Source organism: Camelus ferus, chromosome 5 (genome assembly GCF_009834535.1).
Source record: "Camelus ferus isolate YT-003-E chromosome 5, BCGSAC_Cfer_1.0, whole genome shotgun sequence".
Classification (NCBI taxonomy): Eukaryota; Metazoa; Chordata; class Mammalia; order Artiodactyla; family Camelidae; genus Camelus; species Camelus ferus.
The window spans coordinates 91683151-91705357 of record NC_045700.1 but is presented as its reverse complement, the minus strand read 5'-3'; the positions used below and the strand labels follow the sequence as shown (position 1 = coordinate 91705357).

At 43.0% G+C, this 22207-nt stretch overlaps 1 protein-coding gene across 7 annotated transcripts in view; it reads right to left on the bottom strand.

Moving 5' to 3' along the window:
• DGKD (diacylglycerol kinase delta) overlaps window positions 1-22207 on the bottom strand; it is a 101765-nt gene that overhangs the window by 45021 nt on the left and 34537 nt on the right. Inside the window, exon 1 of one of the 7 annotated variants that reach the window (XR_004320158.1) lies at window positions 11110-11217. The exons of 5 other annotated variants lie outside the window; for them this stretch is intronic. The gene's annotated coding sequence lies outside the window, so the exon portion shown is untranslated. Of the gene's footprint in view, window positions 1-1698; window positions 1908-11109; window positions 11218-22207 lie in introns of those variants that run through there. One more of the 7 variants, XR_004320157.1, reaches the window with a different exon arrangement.

Sequence of the window (22207 nt, the reverse complement as noted above, 5' to 3'; positions counted from 1 at the left end):
AGAAAGTATAAAAACATGCAGACAAATGCTAAACACCAAACTCAGAATGGGGGTGACCTCTGGGGAGGGAGGGCTGGGGGGGGAACAAGATAAGAAAAGGAATAAAAAAAAAAAGGACTCCAAGTGCATCCATAATGTGTCCTTCTCAGGCTTGGAAGTGTATATAATTGTTCATTATGTTACTTTTTGAATGTCTAAAATATTTAATAATTTTTAAACACGTCAAATGTTTTGGCACAAAAATATGCCAAAATATCCAAGCTCGGGCTAGAGATATACACCATGTTTTGTATTTATAGTTTAAAGTATTTATACATATACACACCCCTATCGCGTATGTATAATTTGTTGCACTGATGGTTTATAATATAAATTTACAGTTTGCCTTGTGGTTGTAGATTAGCCTTTAAAAAGGGAGTGGGTCAGCCTCAAGCCACACCTGCAGCCGACTCTGCTGGTAAAAGCGGGGCATCTCCGGGCGCCTGCACTTGGTGGTCACACGCTCATTCACTCACCGCACAGACGCCCTCCTCCAGGCGCTCACATGGGGTCACATGTGCATTTCACACAGACATAACCATTCTAATTTGCCTCTCGAATTTCTCACCCCAGAGTGGATTTCTGAATCCCAAAGAGCTGGCTGAATGTGTGAGAATAAGGTTGATGCTTTCTGAAGGGAGGAAGGGGGAAGTGCTAGCTGGACCACTCAGAAGGAAGCTTTTAGAGATCAACAAAGAACCTTCCCTTCCAGCACACCCCCTTTCCGTGAATCATTAGGGTGGCAGCCACCAGAAGCTAACATCACGGCCCAGAAGCTTCCCTTTCGAGGATTCTCAAAAGCGCATGGAAATGCAAGTTCTGCTGCTCAAGGACAAGCCAGCTCAACAAGCCTCGGGGTCAGAATGAGGGCTGTGGCAGAGAGCAGCAGCAGGGCACAGTGGCTGCCACAGACTGAGATGGCAGAGGCCACTGGTACAAATGACTTGTCCTTCCCGGGCCTCAGCTTCCTAACCTACAAAATGGGAATCAGTACCTGCACCCCAGGGTCACTCCCCCAGTGAAGGAGACAGGCTGTTACTGCTGTTAGTGGTGGGAGATGTCACCTGCTGTCCTACAGCAGGAAGGCACTGGTCCGAAGGCCAGCACAGGTCAGGGCATGTGAGTCGATGACAAGAACAAACAGTTGGCCCCCCAGCTGCTCCCACATCAAGATGGCCCAGTCACGCAGACACCCAGGCGCAGGGGACACTGAGCAGCCCATGTGGGCATCTGGTCAACACGCGCCTGCAGCACCCCCCCCCAACACCACTGGGTAGAAGTCACCCGCATCTATGGCACCGTGAACGAGGAGGGAGCACTCCTCCTGGGAAGACCACTTCCAGGCTCCACAGTGTCTGGCGATCGGGGTAAAATCTCTCCTGTGACAAAGCTCAGGCAATGAGAATTCATTGCAGAGGAGCTTATTTCTATCTGGCCAGGTGGTGACCAAAAAGCGTTTCTATCATGCAGGTGAAGTCACACCACCCAGCCCACAGCTTTAAAAAATCCCAGCCTTCTGCTTCTAAGAAATAGGAGACAAAAATCAATACCCTCTAGAGATACTTACAATAACCTACAATTTTAAATCCTTATGATTTTAACTACTTTCCCACATGGCTTCCCACGGCCTCATCCCCCACCATCACCTGGAACTCTTACCTGCCGCTCTCTCCCCTTTCAGAACATTCCAACTGCTCAAAATGGATCAGAACTGAAGTGGCCCAGGAAAAACAAAGCTCAACTTTTAAAGGCGATGGACAAGAACCTGTATGTCTCCAAAGCAGACCAGGGACTCAGAGGAACCAATCAGCATGCACAGTTCAGCCACTGACCGGAACAGGAATAAAGGGACAGTGTCCACACACAGGGGATTAGGAACCTGGAAATACTCAGCTAAATATAGTGTCCCAGCCTGTGGGGATCGGAAAGGTGGCCGAGAATAAGCATCTGGCGCGCTGGGTAATTTCTGTCACTTCCTGTTACTCACATCCTGCTGGTCTGATGCTGCCCCAAACTCTGGATTCGCCAAACACAAATCCCTACCTTGAAGCCCCCTGAGACAAACTATTCACAACAGCTGGGATGTGCGTAGACACCGGACTTCCTCACAGAGTGTCATACGAAACACAAAAATAGACACCGCCACGCAAACAAGCTCCTGGAAGTCACTGTGGGAAAGTGGCCCGGATGCCGGTCCGGACCCCCAGGCTCCCGTCCCTGCACACTGCCCCCTGGAGGGGAACTCAGACACAAACTGCAGACACGGCACTTTCCTCTCTCAAGCTGTACCTCATCTCCAGTCTCAGGGCAGCTCTGGGGGCAAAAAGGGTCCCCACCACCAGCTGCTCGACCGGCCCAGGGACCCAGAGCATCCCATCAAAGTCCAGCACCCTCCACCCTGCCCTGACCACCTCCCCACCCTCCTGAGGACACATCAGCCATAGGGACCACAGGACGCCCAGGCAGGGAGAAGAGCCAACTGGGCGCAAGTCAAAATCATGTGTAATCTATCAGAAGACAGAGTTTTTCAAAAGAAACAAAAAGTAAATGAAGCAAAAAGTAAAAATTATACCTAAAATTGAAACATGACAAAAATATTTGGAGTTATTAATCTATTCAATATTTCAACAGTGCTTCATGAGCTCTGAAATGTGTTCAATGTGAGGGAAACCTTAGAGACTGGAGATGGCCCCGAGCAGGTGGCAGGGGCAGGGAGCCACTGGGGGGAGGGATACCGTCACCCTCCAAGGGCACCAAGGTGTGGGGGTGATGCCCCAGAGGGCGAGTCCCCAACAGCAGGCAGGAAACAGGAAGCTGGCAAGCAGAAGGCAAAACACCAACAAACAAAACCTATCATGCTTCCAATAGGAAAACACTAGACATAGCCTCAATCTCCAAAAACTGGGGAATGGTGGGATGCAGAAATAATGACATGTTCATATGACGAACTACCATTTAGCTAATTTTAAAAAGGGTGATAAGAATGCAGACAGAGATGTTCATAATATAATATAAAACAATTTAATATAACATAAAAGAATGCAGAGATGTTCATAATACAATAAATTTTAAAAACAAGTCACAAATTTGTTGAAATTTTGTTTTTGTTTTTGTTTGGGGTGGTAATTAGGTTTATTTATTTACTTACTTATTTAATAGAGGTACTGGGGATTGAACCCAGGACCTCGTGTACGCTAAGCACGTGCTTTACCACTGAGCTATACCCTCCCCAAGCAGGTTACAAGTTAGTATGCATAACTGATTCCACTTTTTATAAAACTAAAGTATATATACTGATACTCACAGGAAAAAATCTAAAATTTGTCTCCATCAGGGTTTCTCAACCTTGGCATTACTGACATTTTTGGACCTAGTCATTCTTTGTTGTGGGAGCTGTCTCAGAGGATTGTAAAGCGGCGAGCAGCACCCCTGGACACGAAGCAGCATGCCCTCGCACCCCTGCCCCCAGCTGTCACAATCCAAAGTGTCTCCAATTGCCAAGTGCCCTCTGTGGGCAAATATCACCTCCCCACTCCTTAATTCCTCCCATGTTTGAGAACTACAGTCTCTATAATAGTGTTTGTATCTAGGCTCTCAGTGATAAGACTTCTGAGTGGTTTCTGTTCGTTTTGGTTATGTGTCCTTACTTATTTAATCGGTTATTTGTTTTTAAAAAAAAGTGAATAAAAGAACAATTTTATTTAGCATTGGTAAAGCATTACAGGTGTTTTTACTATAATGCAATATTTGAGTTGCTGCAAACCCTCACATTCTACAAAAGTGCACAGCAAAAACAGTAAGGCTCGCGGGAAAGGATGAGCTGGGGCAGACCACTCAGTACTGTACCAAGCACTAACAAAATAGCAGTCCTAACAAAAACAAGAATACTGTACAAACTTTAAAAGAGCATAAGGAAATACTACGTGAATACAGAACTTCACCTTTTAAAAAAATGAAGGAGCTTCATGGGTGGGAGTTACTGCAGCTGAGTTACAGAGACAGGTAAAATGCACGCAGATCCCACATCCAGTGAGCAGTTTCCAGGCAGAGCCTGCAGCCCAGGGCTGTGCTCCTCCCGGGCTGGCAGCACCCTGCTGCTGGTGCTCTGGGCTTTCAGCTGCTAGGTCAGTGTACTTTTTGTTAGAGAAACACAATGCAGCAGAAAGGGCTGTCATTGCATCTCCCTCTTGGTTACTGCACAGAAGGAACAATTAGCTCAAAGTCGTTAGTTCCAACATCTAGAATTATTATTATACCAGTGATGATGAAATCTAACTGAAGTACCCTGGTAGTGAGTCCAGAAGGGACATGGGGATGGAGGGAGTAGAACAGGAATGCTTTAGCAATCAACTCTGAAAGCCACCAGGCTGTCATAAGTCATCTGTTTTCCTCTGGGATTATTTGATGATGAATCTGCATATCACCAAGTGCATCTACAGTACACTTACAGCTGACAAGTATGGAGGGGAAGGGAGGGCAGAGACGAGAACTCACAAGCAACCTCTACAGCCCAAGGTCTGCCTGCCAAGCACTTTTCTGATCACTGAAGGTCAAGCTGATCAGGCAGTCAGACTTCCCAGAGCAAAGTGCCCCAAGGTAAGGACAAGTCCACCTGCTGACTCGCCAGGTACACACCCCCAGGACAAGGTCTCCTGCACCTTTACTGATGAGCTGATCTCAAGGCCGTATGGGAAGTGAACCACGCCATGAAGCCAGAAAGCAAACAAAATACCAAAGGGAAAAACAAAGTTTACAAAGAATTTATTAAAGGCCATATTTATATTATACTACTCTGCTAAAAAAAAAAAAGAATTTTAAAGGACAGGACACACTCAGACTGGAAAACTAGAAGCTGACATCATGGGTTTTTTTCTTTTCCTTCGGGTATTCTGCATTTTCCAAAATGTCTACAGTAAAAGGTATTTTTAAGTTATCTAGACTTCCTTTGTTCCTACAGAGATGCCCTGTCCAAATCACCTCCTTTCTTTCACTCCCCAGCTGACTAATGTACCCAGTCAAGGGGCTGTCACTGGCAAGCAGTCCAAGAAAGGGCATCTCAGACCCACTCTCAGGCAGTCAGGTAGGCCACAGGCAATGTGACTTTGAGGATAATCCCTCCTTACCTGCAACCACCCTCCCAACTTTAGACAGTTTACCCCTTTCCTCTGACCAAGCTTCCTGTGTTCCTCTGGTATTTCAAGTGTATTTCAAAAATGAAAAGAAGTAATTGCAATCATAGGATTTAACATTTAAACAAAAACCAAAACCGGAAAAGGTTGAAAATATTTCTTCCCTTGGCAAGCCCTGACTCAGAGGGTCTGTCTGCCAGGGCCGTGGACACACCCCCAGGTATCTGGACAGCCGCAGTGGGAGGGCATGACATGTGGGTCAGCCAAGGCCAGCTGGCCTGACTCAGGAGCCACCTCCCTCTGTCATTACACAGCTATGACACAGTCCCCTGTGGACAGAGGAGACAGAAAGCTTCCCAGAGACGCCAAGGCATAGAGACACAGCAACAACAAACCAATCAACCCAACAGATATTTCTAGAGCGCCTCCTTGGTGCCAGCATGGTTCAGGGAGTTGGAATGGAGAGAGCCAGTAAGCCCCGGACATCCCTTCTCTAGGGAAGTTTCCACCTTTTCCTCCAAAAGACAGAAACCAGAGGGGAAAAGAAGGAGTGCATGAAGTGTCAATGTAGAACAAGGAACAAAAATAGTCTGAATAGACTGTACCTCTTTAAAAATTTAATGTATTATCAAATTTTTCAAAAACCTTCCCCCAAAGAAAAATACACATCCAGTTTCACTGGTAAATTTTAACAAAAATTTAAGAAGTAACCCCAAACTGTATCAGAAAGTAGAGGGAGTACACCATACACAAAAATAAACTCAAAATGGATCAAAGACTTAAACATAAGACAAGATACAATAAACCTCCTAGAAGAAAATACAAAACATTATCTGACACATATCTCAAAAATGTTCTTCTAGGGCAGTCTACCCAAGCAATAGAAATAAAAGCAAGAATTAACAAATGGGACCTAATTAAACTTACAAGCTTCTGCACAGCAAAGGAAACCATAAGTAAAACAAAATGACAACCTATGGAATGGGAGAAAATTTTTCCAAGTGAAACTGACAAAGGCTTGATCTCCAGAATATATAACTAGCTCATACAACTTAACAAGAAAGAAACAAACAACCCCATCCAAAAATGGGCAGAAGACCTAAACAAGCAATTCTCCAAGGTAGACATACAAATGATCAATAGGCACATGAAAAAATGCTCAGTGTCACTAATTATCAGAGAAATGCAAATCAAAACTACAATGAGGTATCACCTCACACCAGTCAGAATGGCCATCATTCGAAAGTCCACAAATGACAAATGCTAGAGAGGCTGTGGAGAAAAGGGAACCCTCCTACACTGCTGGTGGGAATGCAGGTTGGTGCAGCCACTGTGGAAAACAGTATGGAGATTCCTCAAAAGACTAGGAACAGACTTACCATATGACCTAGTCATCCCGCTCCTGGGCATCTATGCAGAAGGAACCCTACTTCAAAATGACACCTGCACCCAAAGGTTCACAGCAGCACTATTTACAATAGCCAAGACATGGAAACAGCCTAAATGTCCATCAACAGATGACTGGATAAAGAAGATGTGGTACATTTATACAATGGAATACTATTCAGCCATAAAAAACGACAACATAACGCCATTTACAGCAACACGGATGTTCCTGGAGAATGTCATTCTAAGTGAAGTAAGCCAGAAAGAGAAAGAAAAATACCATATGAGATCGCTCATATGTGAAATCTAAAAAAAACATAAATACAAAACAGAAACAGACTCATAGACATAGAATACAAACTTGTGGTTGCCAAGGGGGAGGGCGGTGGGAAGGGACAGACTGGGATTTCAAAATGTAGAATAGATAAACAAGATTATACTGTATAGCACAGGGAAATATACACAAGATCTTGTGGTAGCTCACAGCGAAAAAAAAAATTGACAATGAATATATGTATGTTCATGTATAACTGAAAAATTGTGCTCTACAATGGAATTTGACACAACATTGTAAAATGACTATAATTCAATAAAAAATGTAAAAAAAAAAAAAAAAAAGAAAGAAAATAGAGGGAGGAACAATGACCCTCCTTGCTTTATGATGCTAGCTTACCTGTTTTATAAAGCCAGCTTACTCTATGTGCCAAAACCCGACAAAGACGAAAGTAAAGAAAGAAAATCACAGATCAATATCTCCCATGGATATAGATGCAAAAATCCTTAACAACATAACAGCAAATTGAATCCAACAATAAATTAAAGCATAGTACATCATGAGGAAATAGGGTTTTTCCCAGGAACACAAGGTTGGTTTAACATTTGAAAGTCAATTAATTTAATTTGTCCTTTTAACAAAATAAAGGAGAAACTCCGTATGATCATTTCAATAGATACAAAGAAAGGCATCTGAAAAAATTCAACACCCATTCATAATTAAAATTATCAAAACAAGAAAATCCTCAAACTGATAAAGGTTACCTTAAAAAGCCTACTGCTAACATACTTAACAGTGAAAAACTAAATGGTTTCCTTTTAAGATTGAAAGAAATGAAAGGATTTCTGCTTTCACTACTTCTGTTCAGTGTTATACTGGTGGCCCTAGCTTTTGCAATGAGGTACAGAAAAGAAATATAAGGCAACTGGATCAGAAAGAAATAAAGCTGTCCCTAATTTGCAGATGACATGACTGTTTATATAAAAATTTCTGGGGAATCTACAAAACAACTAACAGAACTATTAAGTTACTTTCCAAGATCACAAAATCCATTGTATTCTTATATATTTGCAACAAACAACTGGAAAATATTTTTATTTCATTTATTTAATAGGCACAAAAAACAAACTACATAGGAATTAATCTAAGAAAAAAACATTAAAGATACCTACACTGAAAACTTCAAAATTTTGCAGGGATAAATTAAAGAAGACCTAACTACATATAGAGATATATCATGTTCATGGGAAAACTCAATGTTATTAAGATACCAGTTCTCTCCAAAATGATTTATAGATTCAATGCAATCTGAGTCAAAATTCCAGCCGGCCTTTTTTAATAAAATTGACAACTTAATTTTTATTTACATGAAAATGCAAAGGGTTTAGATACCAAAACAATTTCAAGAAAGAAAAACCAAGTTCAAGGGCTTGCCCTGTCTGATTTCAACACTTACTGTAAAGTTGCAGTAATCAAGAAAGTGCAGAGATAAGACAGGGGCAGACACAGATCAAAGGAACAGAATACAAAGTCTAGAGATAGACTTACAAATATATGGTCAACTGACTTGTGACAAAGGTGTCAAGGTAATTCAATGGGGAAAGGAAAGTCTTTTTAACAAATGCTATTGGAAAAACTGACCATACAGGGGGAAAAAAATAAACATCAACTCCTGCCTCACATTACATATAAAATTTAACCATAATCCTAACTGCAAAACATAAAACTACAAAACTTCCAGAAGAAAATTTTTGTGATGCTGAGGTAGAAAAGGGCTTCTTGTATAGAATATAAGCATGTACTATGAAGAAAAAAATTGATTAACAATTTTGCCAAAAAGAAAGACTCCATTCTTCTAAAAATATCATTAAGAAAAAGGTAAGCCAGACTGGGAAAAAATATTCACCATACATATATCACACAAAGGACTTATATCCAGAATATATAAAGATCTCTTACAACTCAATGATAAAATTAAACAAGTCAATACAAAACTGGAAAATGATTCTATCATACACTTCACAAAAGAAGACATATAAATAGTCTATAAGCACATGAAAAGATGCTGATATCATCTGTCATTTGGGGAATGGAAATTAAAACCACAATGAGATACTACTACATATCTATTAGGACATGTAAAATAAAAAGACTGACCACACCAAGTGCTGGTGATGATGTGGAGCAACTGGAACTCTCATGCACTGTTGGTGAGAATATAAAATTCCAAGCACTTTGGAAAACAGTTGAACAATTTCTTGAAAAGCTATATGACCCAACAACTCTGCTACTAGGTTATTTACCCAAGGGAAACTAAAACATATGTCCATACAAAGACTTGTATGTGAATGTTCATGACAGCTTTGTTGGAATAGCTCTAAGCTGGAAACTACTTGAATGGCCACCAACAAGTAAACAGACCAACATGTTGGGGAGGGGGGTGCAGTGCAGAGAGAAGGGGGTGGACAAATTACTGATACATCCAACACGGAAAATTGCAAAATCATAATACTAAACCAAAGAAGCCACATATTTAAAGAAAAAAAGAGGGAGACATACTACCATTATTCAATTATTTAGTATTCTTAAAAAGGCAAAATGATCTACAAAGACAGAAAAGAGATCCATGTTTGCCTGGGGAAGAGATATGAGTAGAGGATGGATCAGAAGGAAATTTCCAGGAGAATAGAAATGTTTGTTATCCTGACTGTGGTGACAGTTTCAACAGGGGTGTGTGTGTGTGTGTGTGTGTGTAGGTGGGTGTATGTGTGTTGTGTGTGAGCAAGAGAGGGAGAGCGAGAGTGTTGTACCCTTTAAATAGTGCAATTCATTGTATGGCTATTAGGCATCAACTAAGCTGTAAAAATATTTTTAAGCTTAACATATCTTGGTGTGCTGGAATATTCTTTAAAGGACAGGATGAACCCTTCTCTGAATGACTAGATGACCACAGAGTTTATCATCCAAGCCAGCAAACTTCTGCAAGTCCAAGTGGGTGCTAAAAATAATGAACGGGTGTTAACTCATCTACAGCAGGGTGTGTCAACTGGCAGTGCCTGAGAAAGCAGCACTTACAGCCCTGGGAACAAGGAATGCCCAATCTGTTCCTTGATGTGATTAGATACCTCCTGCGCACAGCAAACCATAAAGTTCGTTCCTCAGAAGACAGAGAGCCAAGCCGGCAACAACCTTGAGGGTCAGCTATCCGGGGCCCCTGTTTCCCAGCCAAGGAAGCAGTCCTGGTTCTCAGTGTCGGGGCAGGACAGATGCCAAGGCTTCTGCCTCAAGGTCAGTGTCCCTTCAGCCCCTCCAAGGATGAGGAGGGAGCCATCCCCACTTCTGTTTTCCCAATGTCTAATTACTCAGATATCCTGTTTTTACACCTTGCGGACTGTGAACAATTAGGAAACAGAGAAGACAGCGCCCTGACCCTACCAGCTTTTCTAACACAAGCCCAGCAGGCACGGGGGGAGCAGCTGGCGCAGGGGGCGCTCCTGGCCTTGTCTGAGCACCTCCGCACCTGGCTGAGGTCTTGAGGTTTAGCTAACAAACATCCTGTAAGAACTCGTACAACAGCTCAGGATCACATGTTTCTTTTTGAGTTTACATTTCAAACCAGGTGCTTCAGCTGTGGAGGAGGGATTGTTGGGTCAAAAAAACAGCAGTCTCCCCACCACTGAGCAGGGAATTATCAACTTGATAACAAGCTGTTTCAAGAAAATAAAAAGACCCCCTCTCTGTGGACTCTGAAATACCAGGTTATTCTGGGACAGGAAAGCAGGGTTTTTTTTTTTTTTTAAACATAATACCCTACAGAATGTCACCATTTTCCTAACTTTCAAGGGAAAAAACCAGACAGACAGACTTGGCTCAATCACATCCCTGAACATTTACCAAATCTCTTGACACTTACTGAACATTTACCAAAACATACTGGGTAAAGAATGACTAAAAGTATTAATTTCCTGGACACCCTAAGAAAAAAATCAAATCCACATAACTTCTCCACTGTTTCTTTTCTCAAAGAACTCTTTACAAGTCTCCTAAATGTCCTATATTGTTTCTTCTGTCACTTGTAAATAAAGGGAATTAGAAGTGTCAACAATTAACACACATACACACACACACACACACACCCAACAGTATTGTAAAAATGGCTTAGATTTCACAAACTCAACCCCTACTCAATAATAACACACAGCCCAGACAAGTAACAGCGTCCTCTCCCACCCTCAATTCTAAATATACTAAACAGACACCACAATTAGTTCCACTGCTCACCAGTCAGGCTGCCAGAAGACAATGCCCTCTCTCTCTGCCTGCTGGGAAGGAGAGTAAGAACCACACTAAGCCCTCACATGGAGTACCTGGCTCTCTGGACCATGTGTGCCACAGAGCAGGTGCTGCCTTCAGCAAAACCCCACACTTAGCAAACACATAGCCACCAACTTGGCTCAATGCCTGTTTCTTCCTGCTTCTTGAAACGGAGAACAGCGTGGATTATAAAGTGTGTAACTCACAGGATTAACTTCCTCCTTCAGCTGCTCTCCCAGTCCTCTCGACTGTCCAAGCATGTTTTAACAATCAGAGAGTTTAATTCTCTAAGCACCTACTACGTGCCAGGTGCTTGCCCCCAACATCATGTGCGAGTACTGCCCCTCCTCTTCTGATAAGAGGATGAAGGTACAGGTGTAAGAAGCTGAGATCCAGAGCTGACAGCTGGCACGGCCAGGATGTGAGGTCAGGCTCTCCTGGAGCTCTGAGCTGCGGCAGGGACCAGGGCACTGAGCCCAGACGGCAGGAGCCACTGTCCCAACACAGGGCTTCCCATCTGGCAGGGTTTCCATAGCTTAAGAGGACTTACGGGACGGCCCCAGCCCACGAGACAACTCTCCCGTCCCAGATCCAAGCCAGCAGTCACAGAAACTGGGAAGTTTTTCCGTGCAAGGAAATGTGCCAGTTATATATATAGCTTTTCCTCTCTCTGAGCCAAAGTGACTGGTGTCGGGGTTTTGCCCAGGAAATACGTGAGCTCCAAACAAACCAAGAAGGAAAACTCATGTTGAAATCTGGATAAAGGTCATGGTTTCTCACCAAAGGAGCAGCACCTGACCATCCCACAGGCTGACATCTGCTGGAAACAACTGAGAAACTCAGGTCCATGGTTTCACCCCAGGAAGGCCTAGGAAGGGACTTTCATTCATTCAACAAACCTGAGTGCCAAATAGACAAGATTCAAAACTAAGAATTCTACATAAATCCATTATACAGCTTCCTTTTTATTCAGTTACCAGGCTATAACTAATAAAAACAGAAAAAAATAAAATGTAAAGGAAAACTAAATGTGACTAAAAATAAGATAATTAAACAAAGATACCTTGTATTTTTAATTACATTTGGTTTCCTTTTACATTTTATTTTTCCTGTTTTTATCAGTTATTTGCCTGATGACTCAGGAATAACAATTCCTTACTGATACCTACTCTTCAGCTGTAGATTTTTAACACTGTCTAGAAAATTAACCTCAACTGAAATCCTTCGGAATTTCTATAAATCAAAATAACTGCCAAGTATGAGCAAGTTCAAACCAGTTAACTTTCCTACTAGTCGTGATGAGTGGTGGTGGAGACACAAACTAGGAAAACACTTAGAGGGCACTTTTTGGCCAACCCAGTGACTAATGCGATGGATTCCAGTGTTACCCCCATTTTGCAGATGAGAAAACTGAGCCTTAAACCCCTTGAGCTGTCCACTTCCACATCATCAGACTCAGCCCAGGCTCCTCCACTCCTTTATTACAGGTGGGTAACATACTCACCAGAGATTCTGGGGGTTTACAATACATCAAAGTTCCAATCACAATCCATCTAAAATAATATAAAGTAAGCAGAAGCCGAAATACAAAAGTCCTCATGCTCAAAAGTGACACTGTAAACCAGAACCAAACCAGAACCAAACCAGAATCACACAGAACAGAAGAAGTTTTATCTTCTCAACCTCAAGACGGATGACAGAGGGCAGAAAGGCCCCACAACCAAGCAAAGGCTGCCCTCTCAGGGGAACACGCCCCCTCTCCTGGCAAAGGGGACTCAGCACGGGAGCTGCTCTGCTAATTTTCCCAAATGTCCCTCCTATGACTTAAGACACTCATGCTGGCATCATCTGCAAAAACTGAAAACATTGTAAGCCCCTAATACAGCAGGAGTAAATAAAGTTTAACTGATCAACTGTGGCTCATCTACACAATGAAATATCCACAACTACAGAAGTGATCATTACGGAGACTCGTGACGTGGAAACATTTAAATGATGAAATAATAAATAGAGCCAAAATATAAAATTATACTCATACTGAGATGCATAATATACACAAAATTCAGCATTTGTCTATGGAAAAGTGGAAAGGGAACGTGAGAAAAAAAACAGCTGCTGAGCTACTACAGGATCTGTTTCCTATTTTAAATTTCCTTTAAAATCATTATTATGATTTAAACACTTTAAGAGATCAGTTACTAAGCTGGCCCACACACTGTTGGTGTTGCATGAACAAGTGCTCCTGTGTACTGTTTCCTGGACGCGTCGGACCTTTTGGCTCTGCTGCCACCATTCTCTCTGCAAGAGGCTGTCCCCCATGTCCTGCTCACACATCCCCCAGTCAGTAGAAGCTTCGACTCCCCTGGCCAACTGAGATGCTTCTTTCTCCTCTCTCTCTGTCTTTCGCACCTTCCTTTATTACACCTGTCCAGGGCAGGATCACGATTCCTGTTCATGCCGAACAGCCTGAAAGAAGTACCTGAGCACAGGGAACACGTTTTTCCACCTCTGTCTGCCCTCAGGCACCCAGCAGAGTTTGCCACAACAAGGACTGCTGAAAAAAGGAAAAACAAGTCTTTCTAAAATATGCATCTTATCCAACTGATTTCTGTTTGATTTCAGAAATTAGGTTGCCTAGGTAAAGCCTTACTTGTTGTCAAATCATTCCTATGTTTTCCAGGGATAAACAAGAAGTTTCCAAGCTGTCAAACCTGGAAACACACACACACAGCATAGAAGCCAGTCCCTCCCAAAGCTGCTCACCAGAATCCAAAAACACAGCTCCTGGGGGAGCTCCTGGATCCTGCTCACTCCCACTTCTCCAGGCATCTGTAAGTGCATAACAGTAACAAAAAGGGGCCCAGCCAACAGGACCATCTGCAATAATGAACAATTCTTCTGTGGGACTTTGCAGAGAAGAAACAATTCAACATCCTCTCTGAACGGAAAGGAGCAACAGAACTGACTTCCTGGCTCCTGCTCCCCTGCACAGCCAGCGTGTGTCTTGCACTGGGACAGCAAGCTGTAGAAGAGAATCCCTGGCCTCAAGTCAAGGCGTAGAAGAAGCCATGACCACGTGCACAGACTAAGGAGCCCATGCTCACTTAGCATCACAGGAGTGTGGTCCCAAGTGTGGCTGTACCTCAAAATCATGGAAAGCTTTGAAAAATCATCCATTTGTAAATCAGCATCAGAATCTACGTGGATGATGCCAGGAACCTTTTTTTGTTTAGGTTCCAAAGGGTGCTCAGGCACAGCGGAGTTTGGGAACCACTGCCCTGAGGGAGCAGAAAGCAGTAGTGTGTTCCCTTCTGACCACAGCATGAGCAGAAGATCTTACAAAGAGGTAGTTTCGCCCTACCTTTAAGGAATGGAGAGGGTCTACTGGAAGAGTCTGGGGAGGGGGCCTCCAGACTGAGAGGCCCCACAGAGACCAGGGCCAGCAGGCAACCCCGTGCAAGAGCGTTCGCTCCCTGCAAAGAGCAGGCTGGGCTGGAACAGGTCCGGGTCGGGGTGAGAAGCTGGGAGAGTCCAGGAGTCCGAACGGTATTAGATAAGAAATGAGGAGGCATGCAACGACTTACACAGCCTTCAAAAATGGGCAGAATATGACTCTTTTTAATGGTTTTACATTTCAGGTATATTCCAGTAAAACTTGTCTTTCCTCTTCAAGGTCCAACTCAACTGCAGCTGCTGCTGGGACCCAGGGTAGGAGTGAAGAGACCGCTCTAGGCTCGTGAGATCTGGAGTGATCATGGTGACATTTCGTTTAGGAAACAGAAGTATACCAAACTAAAAGAAAATTTTCTAATTAAGTACCAAATGATCCAATAAACTAATCTAGTCCATTGCTTTAACTCATGGAATACACACTCATTATAGTGAGTGCCTATAACACTGTTGGTAACAGCAACCACGTTCATCACCCCTACATTGTATTAACTCATTTAACCCTTCCAACACCCCACAAGCAGGTACTATTATTATCCCTATTCTCAGGTGAGGAAACAGAGGCTCAGAGTCGTACGTGATTGGCTGGAGGTCACTCAGCTGGTGAGAGGCTGAGCTGGGACGCACACCCTGGCTTCCCAGCCCCTGCTTGTGAACACTGATTCTGTGCAAGGCCCTGTGCAGGCACTTTCAGAGACATTAAAAAAGACTGTAACCCAGCCCTGCTGTCTGGGATCTTACAGCTGAGTGAGGGAATATAGGTCCTGAACATCCAAAGACAGAGTCCCTGACTCTTCTGGGAAACCTGAAATTTGGAAATTCCACACAGCACATAATTCCCCCGTAAGTGCAGCAAAATCTAACTGCCATGTCGCAGCATGAGTACACAAGCACACAGGTGGTAGCCCCAGGCTCCTCCCGGTAGCACTGGCTCTGGCTCTCCATCTCAGCCCCACTCTGACCATGTGGGGGACCCAGAACCCCACAAAGGAGGGGCCGTGAGGCCACACCCACCAGCCCAGGGATTCAGAGGTGCGTCTCAGCCAAACCAGTGAGCCACAGTGGTGCTGGCGTGACAGCAAGTGGCCAGGGCACCCTGACCGAGGTGAACGGCTCAGGAGAGAAACTGTCCTCTCCTAGAGGCAACGTGAACTGAGGGTCTGTGGTCCCTGCGTGTACGAGGCTCCCTGCCGCCGAGGGACGTGGGCCAGGGCTTGGCCGCCCCTTCCTGCGGTCAGCCCTCCACCTGCTCCCCACTGAGCTCCTGGGATCACCTCAGGTGATGCATCCCTCTGTACTCCTTCACTGAGAAAATCTTCCCTAAACGGAATTCAGCTCTGATTCTGCCTCCCTCAAAGGGCACAGAGCCTCTGACACTAGGCACCATGAAGTCAAGTGTCTGGGGTGAAATGTCTAAAAATGGAAGAAGGGCCCAGCAACACACTCCTAGTAAAGGAAGAGGAACAGAGCTGCCGGAGGCTCACCCTGTACAATGGGACCACCATGCCATGTGCAGAGCTGCTTTCTAAGAAGCATCTGGAAGCATCTATCACTGACTGTTCAATATCTGCTATTCCTCAATCCTATTCCCAAATCACACAGAACAAAGACCAGTGCTGGTGACAACCAGAACAGCGTTTAACTTCACTGCCTGCTACACCCTGCTCCCCATCCACCTCCCTCCCCTGCCACAGAAAAGACCAACCTCCTCATGGCCACCTCCTCCCTGCAGATCTAGTCTCAGCAGCAGCCATAACAAAAACCCACGGTTATCACCCCTGGCTTTAAAAATCTTAATGGCTTCCCAATACATATGGTAAAAAAGTCCAAACTCCCCACGTCCTGGACAGTACTTCACCTGTGCCCTCTGCGCATCTTACCACTGGAAGGCCCTCTCTGACGCCCACCAGAGATGCAGCCCCGAGCTGGTTCCCTCTGGGCCTGCTGCTCCTGACTGCTCAGTACCTGCCGCTCCTGCAGGCCTGTTGTCCGCATGTAGGAGGCTCTGTTACTGATCCCCAGCACCTGACCGCTGCAAGTGTTCTGCTGAGTGAAATCCGGAAAAGGAGCAGGGCCCGAATCATCCAGGAATCAGTGCTGATCAAGTCGCTTTTCAACAAATAGTTATGAGCACCTACTACGTGCTGGCACTTGGGTAAAGCAGTGAACAAAGCAGACAAGAATCCCTGCTCTCATGCGGCATTTGTTACAGCATTTAACAAAATAAACAAAAAACTGCCTGGACTCAGAGGAGAGACTCTCATGGGAGGGATGGTGGGGGTGAGGCAGTGTGAGAACAGAGCTATGCTGTGCCCCACTGCTTTGATTTGTTTTTGCTACATTTTGAAACTTCAAATAACTTTAAAGGAGGTGATGGCATTTCATCAAATCTTTATTAAAATAGAACATAGATTAAAAATGATGGAAACACTAACTTGGAGAAATAAGTAAATAAAAGCACTGATACCCCTACAATTTCTGGAACACTCTCTAGCTCTAGGCCGCAGTGGGAAGATGATAAAAGAACCCAGTGTAGGACTTAAAGACAACACCTAAAATCACTGAAGAAAGCTCAAAGACGACTAGATCAGGGAGGGGGGATATCCAAAGTCTGTGAAAGCATTTGGAAACCCAAGAAAAGATGGAGGTGCTCAAAGGACAAGGAAATGACTATGTTAAACAGAAAACATTTTTAAACTATTTCCTCTACCAAATGAGAATAAGACAGAATAAAAACAAAGTAAAAAAAAAAAAAAAAAAAGAACATGAAAGATATACTGGAATAGGGGTAAAAATCACAAGTAAAAGCAAAAATAAACAAAATAAAAACTCTGATAAACAGAATCGGGGCGGGAGGAGGGGAGAGCTCAGTGGTAGAGTGCATGCTTAGCATGCACAAGGTCCTAGGTTCAATCTCCAGTACCTCAATTAAAAAAAAAAATTAGAGAAAAATCAATAAATTAAAATAATGCAGAAGAGCATGACAGACACGGAAGATAAAAACCCCAACCCCACGATCCCACAGCGCCTGCTGCCTGCTGGACTCTTGCCTCGTTTAACTAGCCTGGTGCTGAGGCAGACCCTTGAACCCCTGGCACCTCACCCACCTGGCTGAGCTGATGGCACCCCCTGTCCACTGCCCACCCTCTACCCGACTCTACTCTGAACCAGAACCTCCCTCCAGTGAAGGAAGGACACAGCAACTGAGGAAAGGACAAACTGGTAACAACCAAGACGGCAGAAGATTTGACTTTCAGGAGACCTTGAGCCTCATGGTACAACCACAGGCGCCATGGCAGTTCCTAGGCGGACCATAAAAGATCAGAAAGTGGGCAGGGGTGGTTTCCTGGAAATCCTTGCTCCTTCCACAAGTAGCTGGAACCCTCGTCTTCCTCATTAGCATATGAAATTACCGAGCCCATAAAACCTAGCAACTCCGCACCCCGCGGCTGCTCTCTCTTGCCTTCTGAGAGGCCCTCACTCTGTCTACGGAGCGTGTATCTACCTTTACTTTAAACTAAACACCCCTCACCTCTCGGCTCCTCTCCCTCTCACCTTTCTGAGAAGGCCCATATTCTGCCTATGGAGTGTGTATCTCCTAAGCCGTTCCCCCTTCTGAGTGAGATAGACCCCACCCTCTGTGAAGTGCGTCTCTCTCTAAATAAACTTGCTTTCACTTTACTATGCCTTGCTCTTGAATTCCAGTGTGAGGCAGAACCTCTTCTCCCACAACACTTCCTCCTCCAGTTCACCCTCCACACTGAGCCAGAGTGAAACACTCCATACTGCAAACGTGGGAATTTCGCCAAATGGTACTAGTCAATGGATGGGTTGAAGGACTAAGTCCTGAGCTCTTTTCACATCTATGATCTCTCTCTCTCTCCCTGTGGCCTCAGCAGGCCTCAGAGCTCTTCCTTCACTTCTGCACACAGTCTGTACTGCATTCCTCATCACAGGACCTTTGCACATGCGGGTCCCTCAACCTGGCCCATTCCAAAATGCCTACAGGCACAAGACACATATGCACAAACTCACACACACTCTCCTAAGCTGACTTTCCAGGAACCACTCTTCACATTTCAGTCAACACACCATTTCCTTAGGGGCAGTCTTTCCAACCCCTCCCCAGGATCAGTGGGGATCCTCTTCAATATATGTCCATGCAGCCTTCCTTCTGTACATACTGCCTGTCTCAAGCCTGTAATCAGACTTCTCTCTGCGTGTGTCATTGAGCCCCCAGAAGAATACAAGTCTGATGAGAAAGAGCCCTTCTCCATCTCTGCTCACCACTGAAACTTCAGCGCTGAGCATGGGGTGTGGCCCCGGAGGCCCTGCACAAATACATGATGAATCAATGAATGAACAAACAAACAACACTCCCGAAGTACAAGACAGAGCACATGAACTTGCAGAGAAAAGAAAAAAGACCTTTTTCAAAGTTGGAAAACCAAAACCAGAGCCTGGAAGGCAGAAGACTCTATGCACCAGACAAACCGGTGAGCAAAAAGCAGTATCACTAAAGATTAAAAGAGAATCCTACAAGATTTCAAACAGAAATGTACTGATATCTTCAAAGATGGTAACAACATCAAGGCTAGTTTCAGATGCCTCCCCTGCAACACCAACAATGGAAAAGAGAATGCTGTTGGAGCCATCTGATGAAAAATACTGAATTTTGATTCCAAAAAGCAGAACATTTTGCATTATTTTTCTTCCTTGCACTTCATTCCTTTCTCAATCTCTTAGTTTGATAGAAACAACTGAATAACTGGTGAAACAAAGCACTGAGTAGCATATTCTATGTGGCTAAACACTGTCTGGTACAAAGCTTAACCAAAAAAAAAAAAGCCATCACCATCTGGGCTGGCTGCAAGCAGACACAGCACAAAAAAAACATGAATTGTAAATACATAAAAAATAAAAAGGAAAACTTCAAAACATTATCAAAAATAAAGGTCAACAGTATGATCCAACAATCCCACTAGTGGGCATATATCCAGAAAAGACAAAAACTAATTCAAAAAGATACATGCACCCCAATGTTCATAGCACCACTATTCACAATAGCCAAGACATGGAAGCAACCTAAATGTACACTGACAGATGACTAGATAAACTTGTGAGATAGACATAGATATAGATATAGATATAGATATAGATACACACACACACATACACACACCATGGAGTATCACTCAGCCATAAAAAAGAATGAAATAATGTCATTTGCAGCAACATGGGTAGACCTAGAGATTATACTAAGTGAAGTAAGTCAGGCAGAGAAAGACAAATATTATATACCACTTACATGTGGACTCTAAAAAACAGAACAAATGAACTTATTTACAAAACAGAAACAGACTCACAGACATAGAAAATAAACTTATAGTTACCAAAGGGGAAGTGGAGGATAAACCAGGAGTAAGGGATTAACAGATACATATCACTATTTAGAAAACAGATGAACAAGGATTTACTGTATAGCACAGGGAGCTGTTAAATATTTAATAATAACCTATAGTGGAAAATAACTTTTTAAAAAAGAATATATATATGTATAACCAAATCAGTCTACCTGACACTAACATAATATTGGAAATCAACTATACTTCAATTTAAAAAAAAAAAGAAAAGATACAGTGCATATACCACTCAAAAAAGTGGAAAACAGAAGAGAGATACCAAGAGAGCATTAACTCAAGAAGAACAATATAGAAAGAAAAAAGACCTTTTTCAAAGGTTTCAGGCATGAAACACGGGGTCAAATGAGCAAAAGTCCTGACGAGCAGCACATGTCTTATGTTCACTATTACAAGCAAACTGTTCCAGACTGAAATAGAACAAATTCTAACAATCTACTGCTTACAAGGATTAAATCTAAAATAACAAGGAAAAATAAAGATAACAATGAGGGTGGAAGAGGGAAGTGAGTGTATCAATTAAATTCTGAACAAAGGAAGGAAAGAACAGCAATATTAGTTCAACAGAGAACAGTTAATGGCAAAGACTCTTCAGTGTAAAAAAAGATGTTACTTTATTAATAAATGATGATTCAGTAGTGAGGGTCTGAACATTCAGATGTTTAAAAGAGCTTCAAAAATAGACAAGAGGAAAACTGTTAGAAATACAAGAATAAAATGGCACATGTAATTGCCCTGAAAGAGACTAGCTCCCCATCAGCAGTCTATGGAAGACCAAGTAGATCCTAAGACCTGAGCAACAAATTTCTTAGGCTGCAATAAAGACCAAATTTTATTCCCTACAGTAAATACATTCTCTTTCAAGCAAATGGTATCTAACATTTCTCACATCCTATAACGAGTGATCTTAACATCAGTGACAAGATACAGAATAAATTAAACTAGTGACAACTGCCGATTCAGAACTGAAAGCCAAAGAGGTCAAGAAGGTGAACTGAGCCCTGGGCAAATCCACAGGCCTGGGGAAGCGCTGGAACTCAGAGCCCACAGGAAACCTCAAACCTACAGCTGAGACTCCTGAAGGAGTCACCCCCAGAAGCAGAGGCCAAGCTTCAAATCAGCTCCATCACAGACTGGATTTAAGATGATCGGCTGCTCCCCTGCCCACCTGCCAGGAGCACAAGTTAACCCTCTCTGAGGGAAGAGAGCACAGCATCATCCTGAGCCTGAAACTGTCCTCATGATTTTTCAGTGTCTGTCGGCCAAAATTAACAGGCACACCAGGAGGACGGACTAAAGGAACAAAACAAGAGAACAGCCAGGCAATGAAAACAAAAACCAGAGATGAACCAGATATTTGAGTTTTCAGGCATGGACTTTAAAATAAATATGCTTAATATGTTCAATGAAATAACACACAAAACTGAGAAGACTCTGGCATGGAACTAGAAACCTTTAAAAAAAAATGAAAATTCTAGAGCTGAAAAAAAATAACTGGAATTAAAAACTCAACAGATGATATGAAAATGAATATATGTATGTATATGCACAACAGGGGCACTGTGCTGTATTCCAGAAATTGACACATTATAACTGATGGTACCTTAATTAAAATAAAACAAAACTCAAAAGATGGGTTCAACACAGACAAGAAACACCTGAAGAACATCAGAAGAAAGATAGCAATGATAAAACCAGAATGAAGAGAACAGAAAATATTTTTTAAAGAGTTTAAGAAAATACAGAACACAGTAAAAAGATTTAACATAAAAGTCCCAGAATAAGAGGAAAAATTAATGGGTAGAAGCAATACTTTAAGAGGTAATAAGCAGGACTTCCCCAAAACTGACAACAGAAGGGACATATATTTACAGATTTCAGAAGTGCTAGGAACACTAAGCAAGACAAATACAAAAAAAAAAACATGCCTGGAAAAATCATAGTAATACAGCACAATGCCAAAGAAAAAGAAAAATCTTAAACGTAGTCAGAGAGAGGAAAATGTGTATTACCATCCAAGGAACAACAACAGGACTGACAATTACTTTTAACAAAAATAATGGAAGTTACTGTACAATGGAATGACATTTTCAGATTGCTGAAAGAAAATAAGAGATAAATAATAAGCAAAACCATCCTTCAAAAAGATGAAATAACCAAAACAAAACAGAAACTAATACTAAAGGAATACTAAA